At 42.9% G+C, this 16,875-nt stretch overlaps 1 protein-coding gene across 3 annotated transcripts in view; it reads right to left on the bottom strand.

The window, feature by feature from the left end:
- Positions 1-16,875, bottom strand: part of CAV1 (caveolin 1) — a 40,522-nt gene that overhangs the window by 23,140 nt on the left and 507 nt on the right. The window contains exons 1-3 of one of the 3 annotated variants that reach the window (XR_002102561.1): positions 16,864-16,875; positions 5,904-5,937; positions 48-232 (exon numbers count right to left, since the gene is read on the bottom strand). The exons of 1 other annotated variant lie outside the window; for it this stretch is intronic. The gene's annotated coding sequence lies outside the window, so the exon portion shown is untranslated. The remainder of the gene's footprint in view (positions 1-47; positions 233-5,903; positions 5,938-16,863) is intronic. One more of the 3 variants, XR_002102560.1, reaches the window with a different exon arrangement.

Here is a 16,875-nt window from a genome sequence, read left to right as displayed (position 1 = left end):
CTATATAGCATTCTATAAAAAGTTTAGAAAAACTAATTAATGCTAACCTTAATAGAAACAATGCATTTTAGTAGTTAAATGCTAGTATGCAGCATCCACCAGCAGTTGCAGCTGACATCCTCTGTCTCTATGGTGTGAAGACTTGTCCATACACTGAGACTGAATGTTCTGCATCCACTGAATTGGCTGGAATTATACGGCAGCGTTTTGCCAAGTTGTAGAGCCGTGGAAACTGATCAGAAACAGAATCCCCAAACTCAGTTACATTTAAAGGCATCTGGCATTTTTTGTCAAAGTTCATGTAGGTAGCACATTCGTTGTCATGCTCTTTCTGCCATCCAGGGAAGGATTTAATTAGCTGAGGGTCAAAACTCAGAAAAGGCACCCAAATCAGATACAAACAGCACTAAAAGGTCAGCAGCCATTTTTTAAAAATCAAGGTGTCAATGACTGATCCTACTTGTAGGACTGACTTTGCAGCTTCTGCACTGGTTTTCAGTTTGACAGTTTTAAAGTTGTTATAATGCCATATCTTTGACCCAATTGATCAAATGCATGTTTGTTATGTGTTTGTTGACTCAAAACCTGCTGCCTTTCAAGTCACACACGAAGCTCCATGAATCTAATCACATTTTCAGTGACAAACTTAACTTGATCTTCAATGTCTCCCTGTTTTAAAAGACTGCATAGTTTAAGCATGCATTGTGTGCTGGGTGTAATTTCAAGCTTGTCACACATAAATTGCTAGTAGTACTTAATATTCTTTGCATGGTAATGAACTGTGTTAAACCATAAATTCTCCTTTCCCTGCTGACCCCCTTTGGCTCCCTGCTAGCCACCTTGTAAGCACTGGTTCTGGTGGAAGATGACATAGATGCATTTACGTCCCTGCATTGATTGGTGAGGGACTCCCTGAACATGTCTACATGTGCTTTACTGTAAAGCAGACTAATTAGCTGCAGAGTAAAGTGTCACCATCTACATGTGCGATGGTATTAAGACACAGTAAACTAATTTACACCAGTGTAAGATAGTACTATCTTACAGTGGGGTAATTTACTGCAATTAGATGCATGGGTAGATGCTGACCACGGGCAGCAGTCAGCCCAGCAAGCCAGGGCCAAACTTCTGCCCGCCTAGCCACACAGCTTCACACTTTTAGCACCCTCATGTCCCAGCCAGCTCCTCTGCTGCTCGATGCCACTGCCCAGAGCCCAGGCCTGACCCCCCTCAGACACCTGCCAGCCCGGGCCTGTTCTGCCCCAGCTTAAACTGCTGCTTTCTCAGGTGCACGTGTAAACACTGTGCCCAGGAGTAGTTTACTTCAGCTCAAACTGCTCCAGAGTTTATTGCTTTATATTACTTACACATGTAGATGCACTTCCTGTATCAAAGCTTACGGCCTGGACAATGTTTGAATGTTTTTTTAAAAGAGAAAACCAGTCTACCCACATGAGGAAAATGTGTGCCAGATATCACTTATTAAAAAAAGAATGTGTGCCTTGCAGGTAACATGAATTGCGCTGGGCATCGTTCCATGGAGCACATCAGAGAAAGCATTGCACACATACATTGCATTAATCAGACAGAATGCTGAGATCTTTCTAAAATTCTAAGCCATAGTTTACAACAGCTTTCACTACAACTTGTGCTACATTTGAAAGGTTTACAGATGTGAACTGAACTGGATCTTTGAAAAACAGGCAGGTTGTGGCCTTTTCAGCTTCCAGGTACAAATAAAATGTGGGGTACAGAGTTATCCTGTACATCTGTTGCTTTGCCTTCTCCAGTGAAAATGGATTCTTTTTCTGCCAGTGCAGATTTTTTAGACTGAATATACAAAGCAACTATTCCTGGTAGATAATCTTGGTGAAGTTTGTTTGTCCATGGGAAACTGTCAGCATTTGGTACATGCTTGTTGAGGTACTCACTTCATTTCAGGTTATCAATTATTTCCAAAGCTATGTTGGCAGCAGTGAATGCCTCCAGTAGCTCAAATGTAGCTTCTCTTCTTGTTTAACTGCTTTCAGTGGTTCTTTTTAAACATTGAGGACATTGTTGGGTTTCTTTTGTTCTGACCTTCAGCCTCTGCAGAAGCCTTTTGCTTTATATGTGATTTGAACTCCAGATGGAGAACAATGCTGTTTTTCCTTGCCAGGTTTGTTTTTCCTTGATTGTTGTGCTGTCTTTGTGTTGTAGTAAGCATGGGGACATTCGAAAACAGTGTGTTATATGAATAATGCATTGGGGGTTCTTTTTAGGTTGATTTTGAGGGAAATCATGGCCAATACACTATTTTCTGGCGATCACAGACAATGCCATTTTTCTCAGTTTCTGCAAAAAATTGTGAAACCACAAAGTAGACCCCTAGCTATGCCCGTAAAGTCACAGCCATACAATAGCATGCTAAACAGATAACTAATTACTGGCTATATCCCAAGCTGGAATTAGTATAGCCACACTCACATGGTGTTAGGAGAGCTAACTGCTCATGTGCAGCACTACCATACGGCAGTTATAGTAAGTGGAATCAAATGAGATGTAAATTACTTCTTGTCCTGGAGATCTGTGAACCATACTCAACTATGTCCTGGACCAGTTTCCACCAAACTTGTCCCTTTACAAAGAGGCTTCATCCTGGCCTACATTTTTTCAGGTGCAACTATGCATGCCCCCAAATCTTCCATCCATGGTATCTGCACACTTTTGCTTGAGTTATGGAAGTTTCAGTTTATATATCCCAAACCCATTAATGCTCAGTCTGAGACCAATCCAGAGACATGCTGAGCACTAACAAGATGTTAAGTGCCCTCCATTTCCTCTGAAATTCTACTGGGAGGATATTCAATTCCTCACGAAGCAAGCACTCAGCATCTTTTAAGGTTGATTTCTCAGGCTAAATGCAGACATTCAAAAAATCTGAGCCTGAATTGATTGAATCTTTCCAGATTAGTCTAGCCTGCATAGATTGAATCGATTTGAAAGTGATTAGACATTCACTTTTGATTCTGGAAATGCAGCCACATGCCTGCAGTGGCTCAGGCTAGAAGCTGGGGGCACTAGATCAAGCCCCCCCTTCCCTGCAGCAGCAGCTGCAAGGCTGGAGGAAACCTGACCTGGAGGGGGTGGGTCAAGTGGGGCATGGCATGGTCAGGCCCTGGCAGGCCACTGAGTATGACTGGGGAGGGATTTAAACCTCCACCTTGGCCTGCAGGGACCCCAGCTGGGGTGTGCCTGGAGGTGGAAGGGAGAAGCTGCCCTTGCCAGGTTTGTCCCCAAGGAAGGGCATGGCCAGACACTGGCCAAGGCTGTGCCTCAGGTGAATGGGGGACGGGAGGAAGGGAGATTAATGCCCCCACCCACCATATCTCCCACTGGCATGGGGACCCCAGCTGGGGTCTGGCTGGTTTTTCCACCCAATGGCCTTTTGTGCGGCAGGGGGCATGGCTGGAGCCAGCCCAGGCAGTGCCTCAGGTAAAGGGAGGGGGATTGAACTCTCCTATATCCCCTTTCCTCTATCCCCTTTCCCCATCCGGGCTGGTTCTAGCCATGATTTCCATTGTGTGAGTGACCAGCGGGAGGGAAAAGCCATGCAGACCCTGGCTGGGGCTCCCATGCCAGTGGGAGAGAGGGGAGACAGGGGAGTTTAATCCCCCTCCCTGCCCCACTTCACCTGAGGGGCCTGGGCTGGTTCCAGCCACACCCCCTACTGTGCAAGTGGCCAGCAGGGGGGAGGGGCGAGGGGCATGGGCTGTGCCTGGGGTTCCTGGCTGGGGTTCCTGTGCCAGTGGGAGAGAGGGGAGATCGGGACGTTTAATCTTTCCCACACCCTGAGCCTGCTGGCCCATTCACCTTGCCCCCTCCACTCCAGCGGGGAAAAGTCTGGTGGGGGCTGTTCCGTTCCTGCCAGGCAGACCAGGCTGCACCAGCCAGGTGTCCCACCCCCACGCCCTTGTCAGCGAGCCCTCACTGCTCTGGCTAAGGAGCAGAGGGGTAGGGCCAACCTTGCTGTGCTTGAACAGACAGCCCAGCCCAGCCCAGGGCTGCAAAGCATGCTGGGGGACTCTGATTTAACTTGAACTAGGAAGGGGGCTGGGACTGAAGTTCCATAAACCGGTTTGACCTAAATCAGTTAAGTCTGATACTACATTCAGTCAGGTTTATCTTAAACCAGTTTTGGGCATTTTGAAACCAGTTTATGTGCACTGAACTTCTGTTCTGTTACATGTTTAAAGCAGTTTCTGATCACTTAAACTGGTTTATGTGTAACTTCTGTCCCTCACCTTCTAGTCCAGCAAAACATATGCACTGTTTTTTTAAGACACTGCCCCATTTCCTTAAGCCTAAGAATTGTCCCACCAAAGCCAGTGTGCTGAAACATTCTGCTGAATATGGGCTGTAGGGCCTGACTGACAGCCTTTAATGGGTAATGTATGTGCATGATTCCATATAGACATGTAAATAAAATGTGAAAAGGGGCTTTCTATATTCTTTAAAGCAAAGTATGTAGCTTAATTTTACTGCCAGCTCTTTTTTGTTCCATAGCAAGTTTTGCTTGCATTAAGAATTTAAATAAAACCCAACATTTCAAATGCTTATATTGTACCTGTAGAAGACCATTAGCAAACAGATGTAAAGCAGAAAGATAAGATCTGTCCCTATTGTGATAAACTTAGCTTTTAAATTTTCTCATTGCACTCAACTTCCTTTAAAAACAATTCAATTGAAGCAAATTTATATACAGTACAAAATGATCAGGGTTGCACAGTGTTATGAGTCACACTGGGAAGGGAAGGTTCATGCCAACTGCAAGGTTACCCCAGAGGGATAGTGGGAAAAGGGGGAGTCACAGACAATTTTGTGGGTTGCACATACTTTCCAAATATTGAAAATCTACAGTTAAACCTTTCTGAGAATATTGGTGCCTGGTGTCAAGTAGGAGCAACTTATGTGATAAGCCTCCAATAGTTGCAAATAAACTACAGCTAATCATTCAAACTTTTAAACATTCCTTGAATATAACCTTCCTACTTCCTGTAGAATATATATACTTCCTCCCAGATAAGCAACAGTCTTCCTGATCATAATTCCAGGTTATCACAAAAACAGAGAAGATGGAAAAGCATATTAGGCTATCCCTGTAGAATCTGAGCAGAGAAGAGAAGGAGAAGGCAGTGGGCTGGTTTAGGGCTTAAGCAGTAATAAGAAGCAAGGGAGAAGATCACTGAGGTGCTCCTTCCATCCCTTTGTCTACTTGCAACCCTGTAATTTACCTGATATTTGTGTGTATGTTGGGAGGGATATACCAGGGGATACTGGTGCCTCCCGAGTCTCGGGGGGGGAGGGGGGGCCAAAACTGCAGACCAGAAACTGTGGACCGGAAGTGGCCAGCCCAGCAAACTGTAGGCCACCAGCCAGAACACATGTAAAGCTACCTCCACCCCCCAGATGGGGGGGTGGGCCCAAACCTCAACCACAGCTGTTGCTGGCCCCAGCTCTGTGGGGCCACGGTTTGCCATCCTGAGTGGTGCCAAGTCGGGGGCCAGTCTCGGGGTGGGGAAGGCATATGCCCCTCCCCATACCCTCCCTACCAGTCATCTGTGTGATATACTATAGAAACACTTGAATCATACAGCACTTTAGTGTGATAAAACCTTTATGAAAGAGAACATGGCATGGTAAACTGCCTTCAATACTATAGAAAGGACACCCGGAAATACACTACCCTATTAAAGGGTCCTTATGCCTGCTGACAGGAGGGATCTGAGGAATCCAAGATGTGAAAAATCGAGGGATCTGAGAAATCTCTTTGTTTGTTTGTTTTTTATTTCAAACTAAAACTCCCTCTCTCAAACTCAAACTAAGGTGGGAAGCAGCACCACAGGGCAAACAAATATGCTCACCTGTAGTTCTTTGGATGTGTTTATATTTCTGTTCCTGAAAAATAGACAGATAAGGTCAGCACTCCAAGAATACTTAACAATGGCCTCCCACAGGGTAGGGTTCTGGCACTGACACTTTTTAACATTTACATAAGTGATATGCCCTACACATCATCACAGAAATTTATCTACACCAACGATATTGCTTTGACCACACAAGCAAAATCTTTTCAGGATATTGAAGCCACACTGAATTCTGATTTATGAATACTTTCATAAGTGGAGACTATGACCAAATCCAACCAAGTCCATCATCTCTGCATTTCATCTTGACACTTGCAAGGCAAATAACACCCACAATGTCACCTTTTGTGGGAAAAAAGTGGACCTTGACTCGACTCCTACCTACCTTGCTGTGACCCTTGACTGCTCCCTAACCTACCATTATCACCTCTGAAAGACTGCTGTGAAAACAAAGACACATGTGAAGGCCATCCGAAAGCCTGCCAGCACAAGCTGGGGTGCAAAAGCTGCTGTCCTCTGTGCTTCTGCCATAGCCATGGATTTCTCCACAGCTGAGTACTGTGCACCTGTCTAGGATTCAAGTCGACATACCAAACTCATCGACACAGAACTCTACTCCGTAAGGAATGAGGACTATCTCTGGAACCTTGATATCAATTCCAGTGCAGTGGCTACCAGTACTTTCAAATATTACTCCTTCATCTACTTGACATGATGTAGCAACATACAGAGAAATAATGAGTATCAATAGTAATCTGCATCTTCTAATCCACAGAGACCTTCAAGATCTCAACTCGTCACATGATTTCATGAAAACCTTTTTGGACATGAACTGAGCACCTCCTATACTACAACACTGAAGAATCTTGGAGGAAAGCTTAGGCAGAAAACACTTTCCCAAATAAACACCTTGTCTCCAACCAAACAATGCAACAACTGGACTTCAAGCTTCCACAGAGCATGTGGACAATCCTTAAGAGGATACACACTGGACATGGTTTGTGTGGCCACACTGTACAAGTGGTGCCTAAAAACCTTGCCTAGCTCTGACTGTGGAAACCCTGACCAAACCATGGAGCCAGATACAAGTTTGAGGACAACATCCTGGAGTTACACTCACTTTCCAGCAAGGCATTGGTCTGGCTGGGGAATATGGAATTAAAACTGTGACAATAGCTCTTACTCTTAAAGCCATAAGAAAGAAGACAACATGGTTTGTTGATGCCCAGATGTTCAGCTTCATCACTAAACACATTTTTAAAAGCAGATATTTGGTACAATCTTGTGCAATAGAAAGTAAAAATATTTCTCTCTGTTCTAAAGTATTTTGATGCTTCGCAGAGTCTAACAAGGATAATTAGATATAAAGAATCTCTAGTATTATACAGAGATGCCATGAATTCCATCAGAAGCACGGAAATCACCTTGACTTGAAATTTGGTGCCAGGAATTTAACAAAGGAGTCCCAGGAGCCCTTTCTAGCCTATGAGGCAAAGAGTAAGTTGCCTAAGGCCACACAGCAAAAGAGTAACAGTTAATATTAGAACCTGGTTTCCAGTCCTGAACTCAGTCCACCTGAGTACACTGCTTTCATAGAAGCTGGCCAGCTTACCAGGGATGGCACTCTTAATTTAGCACAAGGAAAGAGACCACAGATGGGCGGGACCTTGGTTTTACATAAAACTGAACAAAACTCCAACCCATCAAAAAGGAAAAAAACACCCAAACAGAAACCCAAACAAATAAAAAACATTTGACCATAATTTTTAGTTCCAACTTTTAAATGAATTTGTTTGTATTGCCTTCCTCTTTCCACACTATCTAATAAATGAGCTTGTTGGCAAGAAAGTTCATGGAAATAGTGAATCTTCAGTGACTGCTAGAAAGTATTCCGAGAAAGCAAGTGGTGTATTTATAAATAAGAGTATTCACACTGGAAAACTGACTCTTAGGCATAGGCTTCTCCAGTCATGGAAGAGATATGTTCCATGTTTTCAATCAAAAATAACATTGATCAAATATTCAGTTTTTAATATCAAATAATTTAATCATGTTACTTGCAAGTAATTGATACATTCACAGGATAATTTAAATAATGGAAAACTTTGAGAAAATTAGGAAATTGTGATTTGCACATTGTCATTTCACAGACTGAAAAAACGGTGAAATCTATCAAAGTAGTGATTTGCTACTAATTATTCAGGAAGTTCCAAGATTATGGTCTTTCTAAGAAAACCATGTTGCTCCCTGGCACTGTGCTGGACTCTTGAGTCCAGCCAAGGTCATGATGCCGCATGTGTTTAACACATACTTGACTCTGATTAGATGGGCAGTACAGTTTACATTATTGGAACTGCCCATGCAAGCGTAGTTATACATGTATTTATGTGTTCATTGGAAGAGCTTCACCAACTTTTAGCAATACAATTTTTGCCGTAATAAGACTCTCTCTAGAGGTTTCTTTTTATTCATCTGGCCTCTCCCAATATGAGCCATGAGATTTTAAGGAACAGCCACCCAAAAAGGCTTTTGCAACAATCTGAAATGCTGCTGTGCTTCCTGTGCAGGTGGTGGAGTCTACCAGCCAGTTCCTCTGGAAAAAGTTCTCTGATGCTGCCAGAATAAACTTGTCATAGAGGAAATGAAGCTGCTGTTTCCTTGTCTGGAAGCTGGTGTCCAGCAAGACCATTATGTTTCAAAAGCTGAATCTTTTTTAAGTTGCATTTTGGTTGTACTGTGCTAGTTTGAAATGTCTAATTAAATTCTTTATACTTAGGGAATCTGAAAATAAGTGTATGCATAATATAAATATTCAAACAAACAGCATTAGGTACTGACGTCTTTATGAGAACTAAAACAATTTTGACAGACTTCACTGCCCACTAAAACAAAAAAGTACCACACTAATGTTTTGGATGCTGGGCCAGGTTCTACATGAATTACTTTGTGCTTTCACATGTAAAGCTCCTCCTCCCCTCAACATATATAGCACAATTGACTTAATAACTAAAAACTAATTAAAGACTGTATTAACACATCTTTGGAAAAAGTATCTTTTCCCATACCCCATTTACCTCTGGTAGCTACCCTGTGACACACCCTTCCCTTAAATTGACCGAGTTATTGGTAATGGTTTCTTATGATTTTTCCCCTCACCTGCTTTCTCTTTTCTACCTGAATGTACCAGTGCTAAAGGTAGGACTAATACAAGTCTTACAACAGTGTTGTTTCCAATTCACTCAATTCCTTTAAAAAATGTTTACCTTCACATTTCTTCTGTTTGAATTTTCTTTCTTATTGGAACTTAAATTACTGCTCCTCAGATAAAGAATTAAAAGAACTTATTTTCAACATTTCATGAAGACAGGATATCCCTGGCCTTGATCTGTAATGAACTCTGAACAGGACCAGAGAGGTATGTCTATGGGTGTCCAAGGTCACAAAAAGATCGAGGTCTTAGAAATATGGGCTTATAAGAAATATTAGCATAACTTTATAGTGGATTTGTTTCTATTTGATAAGAGTTAACGTAGGAATTTTCAAAAGAGATGAAAGGAATTATATGCTCCCCTAAGACTCCTTTACATTCTCCTGAAAATCCCAGACTTAACTCAGCACAGCAGCAGTCTGAACAAGTAATGGTGTACTTTTATCTTAAGCTGTGATGGTGCCTTCTAACTTCATATATAAAATGTATCAGTTCCCATTTATTTGAAAAGATAACAAATATGCCGGACAAGAAAGAGGCTACAGACCAAATTCATCCCAGATATGACTCCTCTGAAATCTTTAGAGTTACAATATGGCTGAATCTGGTTCTCTCTATCACAAATAGAGTGAAGTAGTTGTGTTGGTCAGATGGCAGGGCGGGGTGACACCTTTACAGAGCAGTACAAGGGGCTTAGAATGATATAAGCTTTCATAAGTGATCAAGTAGGCTGTTGCCTTTGAAAGCTTATGCCTCTGAACCAGTGAGACGGCAGGGCAGGGCAGGGTGGCCATTAGAGACTATAAGTAAAAATGGGTGAATTTTTTGGCAAATAATTTATTCACCTGAAATGCAATTTGGGGGACTTTGGAACTATTGATGAATTTGTACCAAATTCAGTGAATCATTTCAGCCTGAAAAGAAGAACAATTCAGGAAAGTCAAAACTTTGTTTCAAAGTTTTTAAACCAATATTTTGATTTAGAAAATCAACAGCATTTAGTAAAATGTTATAGAGGTTAAAATTGTAAAATGAAATTGCATGAAGCAAAAAAAGTGCATTTTGATCCAACCCAAACCAAATCTCATGAACTGAAAAAATCAATTACTGTGCAGCTCTAATCATGAGGCCTACAGTTTACAGTTATTAACAGAGGCATTTGAGGATAGGAGGAAACAGACAGACCTTGATTTACAGGGATTTTTTGTCTCCAGTTTGCACATGTCTCTTATTTTTTCCAGCCTATTTATTTGAGTTTATTGCTAATTGCAACCTCAAACCTGTCAAAGTTAAAGTGAAGAAATCTCTCTTTGAACTTGGTATGCAGTTCTCTCTCCTGTATACATTTTACTGATTCTTGCCACTGATTCTTTCTGGTGTAGTTAATGGAAACTTTTGAGCTAAAGACATCCACACTGTATATAGCAGAGGAAATTCTGTCCCTAACAGGAATATTTAGCCACACATTGTCACTGAAAATTCTAACTTGAGCTTGTCAAACAGCTTCTAAATTTCTCTTGTTAAATCAAATCTGTTGAATTATGTTGACTATAGTAAGACCTGATAACATTTGTCTTCTGATAACATTTGTCTTGAGAAGCCTCAATACTGGGTATTTAGCGCTGTCACCATAGCAAACAAATAAACACTCTCCTATTCAGTTATGAATCATGTCCATGGTGTTAAACAGGAAGCCAATTCATAAGGCTTTAATTATGCCAGGAGCTTAAGCATAAACAAAATATCTGAGAATAAGGCTTTGATTAGAACAAATGCAAGAACTGATTAACCACCATGAATGTTGTGCTGAGTGTTCAAAACTCCATGTCCATTGCCCACCTTCTTCTGTGTAAAGGAAGACTGGTGCTTTGAAGTGGGTGGAGCCTGCCTCAGTTCTCTCACTATATTAATCCAATTGTAAATCAGTGAACACAGAGTGGAGCATCCAGTCTCTGCTTTGGAAAACTAGAACTTATTATGGAAGAAGTGTATAAAATAAATATCTGCATTATATGCACAACCAAAGTTTATTCAAATGCTTGGATCTAAGTTGACTTTAAAAGCAAAAGAACTAAAACCAAACTGAAAACATCAAGCTAATATTTGACTCAACTGCCAACGCTCTGAAGAAATGAAGAAAGAGCCTGTGCCAAAAATACCATCTTTTCCTGATAGAAAGGTGCCCTGGCTGAGCACAGCATTTTATCCAGCGTATCTGAATTCCACTGCTGGGATTGCCACTGACTCCCTACAGGCTTTTGGATGAGTCACCAGATTTTTGCACCTTCGTTTTCCCAGTTGTAGAGGATGGATTATGCTTTTTCTCACAGGAAGTTTGTGAACTAAAATATTCTTTGACAGAACTTTGAGAACGTGCTCTGTCCCTCTAGATGCCTATCTGTATATTTATACTGTTCTCAGCACAATGGTAATTGATCAGTAGCTAGGTGTAAAGCATTTATATAAGAAGTTAATTTACCTTAATATTACTCTTTGCTCTTTCTGCACTGGCCTGAGAATTATAAATAGTTTTAAGTATACAAAGAAGGAATGCCAGGCCAGGCTCACTGGACTGATTGAATAGGACTGCTGTCCCAGATATCACTGGAAATGGAGTATGTCCTGTTTGCTAACATTTGACCAAAGATTCTGGAATACATTTAATTCTGTTTATCCTAGATCAGTCTTGTCAGACATCTTCAGACCCACAGATAAGACAATCATGGAAGACAATCATTGTTGACTGTGCGGGACTGTTGAAAAAGAATTCTACCCTGAACTGCCTCTAGCTGAGTAAGTGGTTGAAGTAGAAGGACTGAATACCCAATTGTATTTAAGCCCAAATTACACGCATTTTTGCAAAGTAAAATGGGTGCAGATGCTCCTTGTTTTTTTGTATTTGTTCTAAAGCCAGATGTTTTCCTGGAAAGAAAGATCTCAAGCACTAAACAGTTGATGTTCACAGCCTCTTAGAAACAAATTAGAAAAAACATGGATTTCTGAGAGGGTGTAAGGGGCAATAAGAACCTCCTTCTCCCTAGAAGACTCTTTGGAGGAGATGGTCATTATCTGGCTGCACTCATAACCACAATGGTAGAAAACAGCTAGTTGCATCCCCGATAGTGTTCCCTGGTCCAGAAGGGTTGGGGCATACCTAGACTTAAGGAGTTTGGTCATGGCAAACACACCTCGTGCAATTTAATAGGGAAGCACAAGCTACGTCTTCCTTCACCGTGCTTCACCAAGCAACAGACCTCTTATTAAACGTGTAGGGGCCCAGGTCAGAGACTAAGACATTAGCTCCTCCCTCCTTCTCCTAACCTACTTGCATTAACTTAGTGAAGTGGAGTCCTGGGTAACTGCCCAGGTTGCTCGCTTCTACAACCTGCTGTGACCAGCTTCTGTGAAAGCCATTTTGTCTTATTCAAGTGCTCAACCACTGCAGGTACTTTCTGTGCCCTAATACTCCACAGGCTTGCAGGGCCATAATTTGGCACTAAGATGAAGAAAACCCCGTTGTGTTGTAGGGTACAATACTAAGAACAGAGGGTGAGGAAGCACTAAAGGAGAAAGTAAACTTCTTCAGCATACTGGAAATGATTCTTGACCCCCTAGGGAAATGATGAAAGGCAGATGATTGTTCAGTGCAGACTGTGTGGTAAAGGTCAAATATTTCTGACCTATTAGTTGTGTTTCTTCCCATACAGGTGACACACGCAATATAGAAATCACAAATTGCAGTTCTTCAGTTAGTGGTGGCATATGAGCTATACATAACTGTAAGGCTATTCTATGTATGGCAGGCAGCATCCTGTAGCATACAGGTGAACAGGGACAGTGTGCCTGCTGCTAGATCCTCTTACTATCCTCTGTTTGGTTAACTAACTCCCTCGGCCATTGCACTGAGTGAAGCCACCAGCCTAGCCCTTTATTCCTCCTCTGAGGCAGAGAAAGGGAAGGGAACCTGTTCAGCCTTCACAAGCGAAGGCTGAGGGGGGACCTGGTGACTGCCTATAAACTCACTAGGGGGGGACCAGAAGGGTTTGGGGGAGACACTGTTTCCCCTAGCGCTCCCTGGCATAACAAGGAATAATGGCCACAAGTTGTTGGAGAGTAGGTTTAGATTAGACATCCACAAGAATTACTTCACAGTTAGGGTGGCTAGGAGCTGGAAGCAACTTCCAAGGGAAGTGGTGCTGGCTCCTACCCTGTGGGTCTTTAAGAAGAGGCTTGATGCCTACCTGGCTGGACTCATTTGAGTCCAGTTTTTCTCCCGCCCAGGTGGGAGGTGGACTTGAAGATCTACAAGGTCCCTTCCAACCCTACCTCTATGATGCTATGATTCTATGAACATTATCTATTGTCCCCATTTGTAGGGGCCAGAGTTCTGACTGGACTGCACTGGCCTGACAGCAAGGCTGAGGGTGGGTTTGCCTTCTAGTCCACCCCTCCTCCCCTGACTGATTTCTGACTGAACAGATTAGATTGGAAAAGAAGACAGCTCTTTAGCAATTTAATTCTCAAACCACTAGATGCTGTTTCCTCTCTTAAAGAAGTCCAACCAGTGCTGCCATTTCACCTTAGTTGTGAGGACCTTGTGTACAGCGAGTTCTAGTTATCACCTGTCTGTTAAAATGCATCTTTTTTATTCTTTTCAGCTTTCCAGAAAATAATATGGCACTTTGTTTCCATCCAATAGAAGCTTTAAAGACATATTGTAATGGAAGCCAAGATCCCCAATACCTTTAGTTTGGGCTTAGAGCTTCTGTAATAGTCCTGTTTGCAGAGATCTGGAACAGGAGTACTCCCCTTTTCATGATTCCTGTTGATTTGGCATCACTCTTCTTCCCCTCCCTTCTCTATGCAGCTAATTTATCTGGTGCAGAGGACACTATACGGACACAGTTAACTGCACTGCTCTGTGCAGTACATCAGGGGAACACGTCCCTTGCTTCTTCCAAGCTAGGGTTATTTTTAAAACTTGTTATGGGAATTATTTGAATGCAGGCAACACTGAGGCCTTTTAAAGAGCTGCTTACAGAGCAGATTCCTTGTTCCCTTGTCTGATCATTTATGTTTCATGGTTGATTTGCTTGCCCCCCATTTCCGTTTTACTGTACAAATCTCACAGCAAAGAGGCAAGAAACACATGGAGGCTGAATGTGGAGAAACACAAATATCTTAAAGTAGAGGTAGGCCTCATTCATGATTCTAACTACAAACACTCTGAAGTGTTAATTTGTTTATTACTTGTCTTGCAACCTAGAGACCTGAAATGAGGCTGAGGCAGAATCGTGCTAGGTACTGTTCACACTTTTCTTGCTTTTCTTGAGACACACTGCCCTCAGCAACTAGTACATGAGACAATCAAATGGCAGGAAAGGAAACAAAAAAGCAAAATGATTTGTCCAAAATGACATAGGAGGCCAGTGGCTAGCTCCAGAGTAAGGTCCTAGGCTAGGCTGCCACCCTAGGAATTTTTTGTCATGCTCACTGGGATTAGAAACAATCTCAAATTCCTCCCGCTGAGCTAAACCTTCAAAGATATCCGAAGAAACTTAAACTTTGGTAAAATGCAGATCAGTATTAAATTTATCGAATTCAGATCTGAACTGAATTTTATACAGGAAACTAGGGCAGCATATCAGTGTTTGTCTTGTAGCTAGATATAAAAATATTGCTCTCCGGAAGTGGCAAGTTTTGCAAACATTGCTGCTGACAAAAACAGAGATGCAGGTTGTTGGTCAGGATGGGGATTTGAAGACTGAAAATATCTTAGTCTGATATGTTTCTGTGTCTTGATATGACAACTGATTACATTAGTTGTCATTTAATACAGGGCTCACCTGCTGTCTTCTTTGGTTCACAAGTACTGCATTTATGGGGGGAAGGAATCCATGATGGTTTTGTAGAGAGGGACCAAAGTATGTTCTAACCTTTTGGGCCATTGGCTGTAACAACCATCCTCAAGTATTGTGGAGGCAGGAAGGGATGCACTTCGTACATTTCAGTTTCTTTTAAAATAGTTATGGGTTTTTTCCATTAGTGGTAACCTCTTTTCCCAGTAGGATTTTTCTTTCTCTATTAGTTATGTGCTTTTGAGACCCAGATTCCAGTCTGCCTGGGGGCTCTGACTCATCCTTAGAAGGTTTTGCTGCTTCTCCTACTGCTGCTGCAGCTTGCAACGGGCAGCAATGGATACTCCTCTCTGAACTCTTTTATTCCCCTTCCCACAGTTTCTCTTCCATGACTGAAAGGAAAACAAAATTCTCTTTCTTTAAAAATAATTACTGGTTTGCAAATTAAGTTTGGCACTGTTATATAATGTTTGCAGGCTGATTTACTGCACATAGAAGTTTAACAACTTTTACTTCTCTGCAAATCCAGTAACATTTAAAGAGTTCTCTGAAAAAAAAAGCTGCAGGGCTTGATTCAGCAGTACAGTGAGTTCCTGCTGTGCTGAGTACCTTGCAATTAGTGCAACTTGACTGACACTCAGTGGGCCTGTCTACACATGAACTTTAATGCACATTAGCTGATTTTAATGTACATTAAAGTGTCACAAAAACGGTGCGCTTTCGCTAATGTGCATTAAAATAGGCTAAGCGCCTTGTTCTACTACCCTCACAATAGAGGTACTAAAATTTAATGTGCATTGGCAAAAACACATTAATGAATGTGTAGATGTGCCCAGCATCATGCTGGATTCAGACCAACAGGCATCAGTTACCAACCTGCATTCAGAGCGGACCGAAGTGGAAATTTTAATTTGGGGACAGAATAACAGAAAGTCTAGGGAAAGAATTGAAAGCCTTTTTGAAAGTCCCTTCTTTTGTATCCACAGATCTGGAAAGGTAGACTTTATCTCTTGGCCTATAGCCAGGGTCTTCTAGCACAGCAGTTCTCAACCTTTTTTGTACCAGGACCCATTTGTAAACATCGATGGCCAGTCCCGACCCACTGCCCCCTGGCCCAGGCCTGCAGTGTGTGGGGCAAGGGGTGAGTGTGTGGGGCGAGGGGGGTGGGGTGGCAAGCAGCCTGCAAGGGAGAAGCCACAGTTTCCCCATGTTTTTGCCCTTTAAAGGAGAATCAATTATTAAAGTTCCTTCGTGATCCTTTCATATATTCTTGCGACCCACGTTAGGGTCACGACCCACAGGCTGAGAAATGCTGATCTACACTATGCTGCCGGACCATGATGGGTCTTATCCATGCTAGCATTGCCTGGAGAGTGGCGGTCTGCCCAGCTGCTGACAAATTTGGACAACGGTGTCCACAGCCTTCGCATGTGCAATAAAAAATCCGTCTGCAGAGGGAGGGATATCAAATCCCTCTGCTAACGGGGAGATCTGTTCTGTGGTCTCTCTGACCCAGAGGGGCCCAGCACACATCCATGGACTCAGGCCTGTGAAACCCGGGTTTAAGCTCCAGGTCTGAGCAGAGATCCATATACAGGCACGGCTGGTGGTTTGCTCTGCTCTGGCTCCCCTGACCATTTCAGGACCGGAGCACAGGAACACAAAGCCAGAAGGGGGCCCTGCCCGCGGGAGGAAGCTAGGCAAAGTGGCTCAGGGAGACAGCCCCGCACCTGATCTGTGTCCAACACAGCGCCCGGCCCGGCCCGGCCCCACAGCCCGGCTCGTCCCGCAGCGCCCGGTGCCCGTCGGGCGGCAGCTCCAGCACGAGGCTCGTCCCGCGGCGCCGCGCAGCAGGTGGGGAGGGAGGGGGAAGGCCGCGGCCCCGCTTTACCTTCACCACGTC

Source organism: Crocodylus porosus, unplaced genomic scaffold (assembly GCF_001723895.1).
Source record: "Crocodylus porosus isolate Cpor-Errol unplaced genomic scaffold, CroPor_comp1, whole genome shotgun sequence".
NCBI classification, from domain to species: domain Eukaryota; kingdom Metazoa; phylum Chordata; order Crocodylia; family Crocodylidae; genus Crocodylus; species Crocodylus porosus.
Note: the sequence above shows the minus strand (reverse complement) of the source record. Positions and strands in the feature narration are given on the sequence as shown.